The sequence below is a fragment of the Jaculus jaculus genome, chromosome 6 (assembly GCF_020740685.1).
Source record: "Jaculus jaculus isolate mJacJac1 chromosome 6, mJacJac1.mat.Y.cur, whole genome shotgun sequence".
Lineage (NCBI taxonomy): Eukaryota > Metazoa > Chordata > Mammalia > Rodentia > Dipodidae > Jaculus > Jaculus jaculus.
Genome location: NC_059107.1, coordinates 132,143,348 through 132,152,071, shown reverse-complemented (window position 1 = coordinate 132,152,071; position 8,724 = coordinate 132,143,348). Strand labels below are relative to the sequence as shown.

The following is an 8,724-nucleotide window of genomic DNA, read 5'->3' as shown; positions in this document are numbered from 1 at the left end:
TGAAGTCTGGACCAACGAAGAGCTGCCCCGCCCCAGAGGTCCCATCCAGTCCCTTGTCTCTCTCGCCAAAGAGTCGGCCTTTCGATGACTTAGTGTTCTTTTCATCGGGACGTTGTGCGTGAATCAGAGGTGCCCTCGCATCCTCGGGAGGGTCCCCCATCTTCCAGGGACCCTGCCTGCAGTGCCAAGGCCAGAGTCATTCTCTGAAGGCGAGCGGAGTAGTGAACTTGGTGGTGGGGCGTCTCCTCATGGAAAGCTAGATTCCTCCATTTCTTTGAGGACTCATCCTTGACTCTGGACCAGTGGCCCCTCTTGCCTGCTCGGGCCGCTGTCAGCCAGCCCATAAGAATCCAGGAAGGGGGGGGGCACCAGAAGGTTATTTGGGTGCCTGGGAGCTCCGGGGCACTGCCCGGGAGAGACTTAGAATAAGGGGGCCGGTGGCCTTCTCCGCAACTGGTCGATCTCCATCTGCATCTGCTCCATCTCAGCCAAGAGATGCTCCTTGCTAAGCAACAGCTCGGCATCCTGAAGCCCCGTCATGTTGGCGAACCCCCCCCCCCCCCCGACCTCACTGGACTCGCGCAACTGCTGGTCCACTCGCGGGCTCAGACAGCCTCCAACTGTCTTATCGCCCACCTCCCCCTGCAGCCTGGCTCTCCTCCTGCGGCGGCTGAAAGCTGAAAGTTCCCCAAGTCCCCGCGGCGTTCCTTGGCCTCTCTGAGCGCCACTTCTCGTGGTCCTCCACCTCGGACAAGGTCTCCGCCTTCTACAGCTTCCTTGCCACCGTCCAGCCCCTGGGCCCGCCGACGGCTCTTCTCTTCACTGCGCGTACGGACCCTCCTCGCTGGTGGACTCATGCTCAGCTTGTCGTTGGCATCCTACAGAGTGGGCCAGGCGCTGGGCGTTCGGGTAGCTCTTCTCCAGCATGGTGATCCTCCTCCCTTCCATATCCTCCCGCTGAACAGAAGCCTCCCTGAGGTCTTGCCGCAGCTTGCAGTTCTTTTCATTGGCCTTACTCAGCTTGTGGTGAGCAGTGCCCTGCTCCTCCTCCAGTCGGGCTCGTCTGATGCCACAGCCCTGCCGGGCGCTCCCTCAGCTGGCACACTTTTACTTGCTACTACTCCAGGGCCTCCTCCAGCTCTGCTGAGAGCCTGTTGGAATCTCCCCCAGGACCCAGGCCATTGGCGATGGTCTGCCCATCTCCATCCTTGCCCGGCTCTTCCAGCCCGCACCGCAGCCTAGAGTGCTGTTCTCCAGGGCTCAGGGTCTCCTGTTTGCTCAGCTCCAGCTCTTCCCCAAGCACAGCCACTCGCTCCAGCTCCATCCAGTCTTTCCCATACCTCCTCTTGGGCTTTATGGTTCTTAAAGAGGAATTTCAGAGCCGTCATCACCTCCATCTCAGGAGACATCACCAAAGGACTGAGCCTGGAGCTTCATTGCAGTCGGGCACACTGATCTCTCCCGCCTGGACACTATGCACTTCAGGTCTTCCACAGGAGCTAGAGAGATATGGAAACCAAGTCAAGGAACAGACGAAAGGGTGGGGACAAGGGCGGGCGGGGCGGGGGGGGGGGATGTATGTGATGCAGGGAGGAAGTGATGGAACCAAGTTAAAAGGCACCCGAGCATGAAAGGAGAGATGGCTCCATGGTTAAGGCCGATCCCTGTAGTCTCCACTTTGCAAGAGGACAAAGGATGATCAGACTCCTTATCTCTTGCCTAAGGAGATCTGATTTTCCACAAACAATCTGGGCCCCTCCCGAGAAGGCGGTCTCTTTCTAGAAGTCTGATGTTATGGTCCACCAAGCTTACACCCCAGAACTTGATGTTATGGCTGGCCTCTTCCTGAGCCAGTCTCCAGCCCAGACCAATCAGCTGTCTCTCTGGCTTGCTGAAAGTCATAAGGTTATAGATAACGTTTTACCCAGGGAGGGCGATCTCTCTTTCTCTGGGCTGCCTGATCACTTGTGAACCTCTCAGTTCTGGTGAGTTTCTCCTCCTCTTGGACCGGATGAGGAGAGAGCCCCCTAAGCCCCCACTTTCCAGATGGGCTCTTTACCCCCTCTTGCCCTCCGCATGGCAGAAGCTCTTTGTACTTTCTCTCCTGTCCTCTGTATGGTTCTTCTAGGCCCACCACACGGACCATCAGGCCACATGGGTGGACCTATGTTCCCCCCTCCCTTGGTTCTGTACTTTCCTAAATCAATACAGTAATTTAATAATTATCCTTCTCAGTCTGGTTTGTCTAATTCATTGGTTAAATACAATTGTGAACCAGGGTTTGGGATTCAAAGACTTTTCTGAATCCTTAACACCCCATATCACTGTTGAGGAGATGCTGGAAAAAAAATGGTGTGCTCTGCAATACTGTCCTCCAGACACAAGGTGGCCATTGCATTCGTGGCTGTTTACTCAAGATCTTTATAATATGAGGGGGAAAATGATATCAAAATAGAAGAGGGATGAGTTGGAAAGAGGAAGGGGCTCAATGTAGAGAGGACAGGGGAGGGCAGAGAAAGGAGAGTGGTGGGCAGGGATTAAGACCAGGGAACAATATCTATATGGAGGTTGACAAAAAAGTTTTTAAAAATATTGCTGTATTTGAAATTGTCCACAATAACATTTTAAATCGGTCCACGATAGCCTTTTCAGAAAAAAAATGGAGTAGTTGTCTTTTGGTTTTTGGAGGTAGGGTTTCACTGCAGCTCAGGCTGACCTGGAACTCACTATGTAGTCTCAGGTTGGCCTTGAACTCTGGGCGATCCTCCTACCTCTGCCTCCCTAGTGCTTTTGGATTAAAGGTGTGTGCCACCACGCCTTGCTGGAATAGTTTTTTAGTGAATTCAGCCAACATCCCAATTTGAAATGAAGTTTTTTTTTCCTACTCACTCTCCCTCTTCTAAGCGCATCTTCTTTCCTAGCACCTTCCAACATCCAGAGCATGCAGTTGTGAATTTACTGTCTTCTGAAGTTTTAGAGAAATGTCAGCAATTCAGTAGTTGGCATTCAGACTTTGAACATCAGTGTTCTGAGAGTAAAATTAGAAACTATAGAGAATAAACAAGTCCTTTATACAGACTAAAAAGTTAAAATACCTGGCTTGTTTTTCCTTCAGTGTCTGATAAAAGAGATTGCAAATTACTCTTGACAATGACATCTTAAAGTCACGAATAGAATAACTACCTCTTTAGTCTTAAATTCTGTAATTTCTCAAAGTAAATGCATGGATCAAAGTAGCTACTGAAAGATACCTGGAAGAATTTTTAAATGTTTTTGAGTGAGTGAGTGATATAGGGTCTCATGTAGCCCAGGGTGCTATCAAACTTGTTCTGTAGCTGAGTATGACCTTGAACTCCTGATCCCACTGCCTCTCAAATTGTGGAGAGGTTTTTTTTTTTTTTTTCTTTTAATTAAAAAAAAAGAAAAGAAAACATTTTTGGGCTGGACGGATGGCTTAGTGTTTAAGGCATTGGCTGCAAAGCCAAAGAACCCAGGTTTGATTCCCCAGGATCCACATTAGCCAGATGCACAAGGGGGCACACGTGTCTGGAGTTCGTTTGCAGTGGCTGGAGGCCCTGGCACACCCATTTCTCTCTCTTTTTCTCCCTCTCTCTGTCAAATAAATAAATAAGTAAAAATAAAATATGAAAAAACATTTTCTAGATCCTGGCTCAATATATCTAAAGTATGATGGAAATAAGATTTTGTAAACTTTCCCATGTGGTTGTGATGAATATGCAGGTTTAAGAACCACTGCCTTGGGAGATTTAATATAATCTGATTATTTCTGAGCAGTCTGGAAGGGAAGAGGTGAGAGTAAATTTGACCTATTGCATAGTACTAGATTTCCCAAGGAATCTGTCCCTGGAAAACATGTGAAAATAAATGTATTTCAATTTAGTTGTTTCCCTAGAGTGTTTTGATTGTCCTTCTCAAGCCATAACAAAGATTTGGTGAATTTAGCTGGCCACTACCAGCCACTCAGTTTTATAAAAATGAGCCTCGTTTTGCAATGTTTCAATGCTCTCTCTTGAGAGAAAATTTCCTCTAGAAAAGAGTGCATTTACCTCACACTCATTAAGCTAAGCAATCACGACATGTTCACACCCCTGAGCACACCTTGTTCTTGATAGAAAATGAGATATTCAGCTGATTGTAGACACATAAAAATGCTGGAGATTTTATTATTCCTTTCATTACTCAAAAAAAAATCTATATTAAGCACAAGGCTAATATTTATTTTTTTCATTGTGTAGACAATTGGCTTGTAAAGGTACATAACAAATTTTTTCTAATTTTATACAAGAAGTAACTTTGTTTGAAAAATCTAATATTTTGTTATATTCCTCTTTCAATCTGTATATATTAACTTTTATAAAAATCACTTTAACTTAAAATTTCATGAATTGTATAATATAGATAACTGTCTTATGTTCAGCTCTAATATCCTCATAGCTAAAGGAATTATTGTTGTAGTAGACAAATGACTATTTTTATATATGTCACTCTTCCCTGCTGTGGGTATTGGCTCTTGTCCACATTAGCGGTTCCCATAGCTGTCTCAACCACTGTCTACTAATTTGTTCTCAGGGTGAGCACATGATCCCAGATGGGCCAATCCTAACAGCCCATCCTTCCGAGAGCAGCGATGGGCCTTAGAATGAGTATAAAGATCAATCAGCTGGTTGTGGTAGCTCAAGCTGGTAGGAAATTGCTGAAGAGGTGGATACAGGAGGATCAGAAGTTTGAGGCCATCCTGGGCTACATATCTAGCCAGGCATGGTGACACATGCTGCTAATCCCAGCACTTGGGAGGCAGAGATAGGAGGATCACTGTGAGTTTAAGGCTACCTGAGACCAAAGACACAAACTCAAACAAACAAACAAACAAAAAAAGATAACTGATCATAGGGCGCAAGAATTAGAGATGGCTTAGCGGTTAAGCACTTGCCTGTGAAGCCTAAGGACCCCGGTTCGAGGCTCGGTTCCCCAGGTCCCACGTTAGCCAGATGCACAAGGGGGAGCACACGTCTGGAGTTCGTTTGCAGAGGCTGGAAGCCCTGGCACGCCCATTCTCTCTCTCTCCCTCTATCTGTCTTTCTCTCTGTGTCTGTCACTCTCAAATAAATAAATAAAAATTAAAAAAAAAATTAGCCTCCTACTCTACCCTCTTGAACTTGCTAGCCAGGAAGAATGTGACTATGGGTCACTGGAAGTAGTTGTCCATCTCAACATGAAAGATTTGTTTGTACAGGGCTGGAGAGAGCCAAGGAAGAGAAATGGGAAGTAGAACTCACAGCAATCCACCTGCTTCAGCCTCCTTACACCTGAAATTAGAGGTTTGAGCTACCATGCTGGCCTCATTACATCATATTTTAAAGAAGTAGTTTAGCTGGGCTTGGTGGCGTATGCCTCAAATACCAGCACTTGGGATTCAGAAGATGGATGATTGCTGTGAGTGTGAGGCCAGCTTGAGACTACATAGTGAATTCCAGGTCAGCCTGGGCTAGAGTGATACCATCCCTCAAAAAAAAAGTTTTTTTTTTTTTTTTTTAAATATATGTTCTCCCCCATGACTTTAGTGTTTTTAAGGTTTATAGTATTTGTTTCTATATGTTCTCTCCTGTAACTTTCTCATTTCAATTCCATTATGGTTATAAAATGTTCCCATATGCTTTCTAGTAGTTCACTAATTTTAGGACATTTTTGAATACTAAATTGTGGGTTTATTTTATAATTCATTTAAGTATGTGTTGGTTTGAATATGAAATATCCCCATAGCCTCATGTGTTTTGAATACTTGGTCCCCAGCTGGTGTTGTCCTGGGAAAGCTGTGGAGCTTGTGGGAGGCAGAGCCTTGCTGTAGGAGGTGTGTTGCTTGGGGTGGGCCTTGGAGTATTCTAGCCCAAGCCCCTCTCGCCAGTGATAACCAGCTCGTCTTGCTGCTCATATATGAAGATGTGGCCTGGTTGCTTTGCTTTCTCCAAAATGATGAAGCTTCGCTATGAAGCTGTAATCTTGAAATAAACCCTTTCTTCCCACAAGCCCCTTTTTGTCAGTGCAACAAAATCACTCTTCTATCATTAGAAAATTGAGTGTGTGGGCTGGAGGGATGGCTTAGCAGGTAAGACACTTGCCTTCAAAGCCAAAGGACCCAGGTTTGATTCCCCAGGACCCATGTTAGCCAGATGTACAAGGGGGTGCACGCATCTGGAGTTTGTGTGCAGGGGCTGGAGGGCCTTGCGTGCCCATTCTCTCTTTCTTTCTCTGTCAAATAAATAAAAATAAAATGTTTTTTTGTTTTAAAAAAGAAAGAAAATTGAGTGAGTGTGTGTGTGTGTGTGTGTGTGTGTGTGTATGTGTGTGTTGCAGTTTTTACTGACATGAATGATAGTGTGATAAATGCCCTTACTCATTTCTCTTATTGTATATATACAGTAAGTTTTCTAGAATGCTAGCATCCTAACAGTGGTGTAGGTTGGTTTTGTTTGGAGAATATTTAACTTGTGTTTGTGGAACTGAGGATGGAAACTCAAGGCATGCTGGGAAAGTTCTGTACTACTGAGCTACATCTTCATTAGTGCAGAACTATCAAACTTGTCCAAAGTGATGAAACTGGTTCCCAGGCCCACCAGCAGTGCATGAGCAGCTGATTCAAACCTCACCAGTATTTGGCAATATTCTACATCTGTAGTTTTGTACATTTGGTGACTATAAAAATCCTATAAGATGAAATTTGAACATATTTTAATGTGTGAACCCAGCATTTAGGATTTTTGTTTCACAAATTGCTTCTTTATGACTTTTGTCCCTCTTTTGTCCTCTTCTTATTGACTTGGAGGTGTTTTTAAAACACATCCTGTCTCCTGTCTCCTTATTGATTCTGTGTGTGCCAAGAATCATCTTCAGTGTGTTGCAAATATCTTACGTTTATGACATTTCCTTTTCACTTTCTTCCTGATGCTTTTAAGAATCAATATTTTAAATTTTAATATAATCAAATTCATCTTTCCCTTTATAATTTATAATTATCCAATCTTTTAAAGGAAATATCATTTAATCTTTAATATTTTCTTCTAAAAATTCAAGCTTTATTTCCTGCCCTTAAATTTTTAATTTGGTCGAAGTTGACCTTTTCGTGTTGGTATGGGATAGAGAACGGCCTTTTTCTATATGATGAATCAACTGTGCAGCGTCATTTACTTGATGCTATTTGATCGCCTAGCCACTTGCATGTCCACTTTCCTTCACATGCATGTTCTCAGTCTGGTCTCTCGTCTGTTCTGCTGGCTGATAAGTTTAATTCTCTATCAGTACAACATGGCACTAACTGTTCCACTTTTACAAGAAGTCTACGAAAGTGGTTGGGCATATTTTATCTTTTTTTTTAAAATTTGAGAACATTTTGACATTTCCCGGGCTTTCAACTTTTCATGTAGGCTATTTCAGGAACAGGATTTTATTTTATTTATAATTACTTTTAGAATTTGGGTTTGTGAAGGGGCCAATGCTGCCTGCCATTCAGCTTCCAGACCCCTTAGCTCCAGTTCAAGATCTTTCTCCTGGAGTCAGACACATGCCCTCCCATATGGCTTGCTGTGTACCACAAAAGATGTATGGTGGAGTCCCAGAAGTCTGTTCCTCCTATCTCCATGCAATGACCCTGGTCAACGCTGTTCCTACAAGTCAAACGTGTGCACTGCTGAAGCAGTTTTGCAGTTGTGTATGATTGTGTAAATATGCCAAATTTACTTATCTGCCTTCTCAGCGAGGGGTACCCAAGTTGCCTCCTGTTGCTGGGGGGCTGCCATGTTTGTGTTTCTGTGCTCACGGAAATCAACCCAGGATGGAGATGGCTGGATCACAGGCGTTGTGCAGACCTTGCTATCAAGACATTGCTCAGCTGTTTCCAGAGCTGCTTTGTAGCTCATACTTCCTCTGCAGCTAACTGTATCCTCTCTATTTCTCTACTTACCCATCTGTATGCATGGCTGTCACACCTACAAGATTGCGCTTCGGCTTAGATGCCGCATTATTTCCCTTCATATAATTCCTGTTTTTGCAATGAGTGTCTTTCATGACTATCATCACAAATCCAGTTCCCCAGCACACACATGTGACACACGCGTGAATTCATTCTCATGTGTGCGCACACACATAAACAACCTTACTGGAAGTACTTTCTTGATCCTATTCCCCTTTAAATGAAAAGAGCCTGCTTTTTTTTGTTGCTGTTTTTTTCCCCTCAGTGTCAAGGTGTGTAGGATGCTTACGTTGCGCCCCAGACCTGTGTCTGCCTGTCTTCTGTTCCCTGCTTGGGTACAAACCTCTCCATATTCAAATCTAGTGAGATGTGAGATCTTGTCCAATTTCAAAATTCTCTGGAATCATGAAAACATGGGAAAGTGTGATTGGGTTTAATGAATATGAATATATGTCTGGGACAGATAAAAAGGAACATTCTTTTTCTTCACATGGCAAAAAAAAAAAAAATCTAAATATGACGCTAGCTTGAAGAGATGTGGACAAGCCGCAGGGCGCTGCCAGATCTGTCCTAAGCTGTGAGCCCCGCGGATGGAGCTGCGAAGCCGGGCCTCTTCACCTGGCACAGGCCGGGGCGCCATCTGCCGGGCGCCTCAGTCTCCAGCCCGCCTCCCTCTGCCATCTGGTGGCCCTTCCTGGTCTTGCAACACACGTCTTTCCCCAGGTTTACACTGCACTGCT

General features: G+C 44.8%; 1 pseudogene; it reads right to left on the bottom strand.

Annotated features, from left to right (window-relative positions):
- Positions 1-605: 605 nt before the first annotated feature.
- Positions 606-8,079, bottom strand: LOC123461551 (annotated as a pseudogene).
- Between the last annotated feature and the right edge of the window lie 645 nt (positions 8,080-8,724).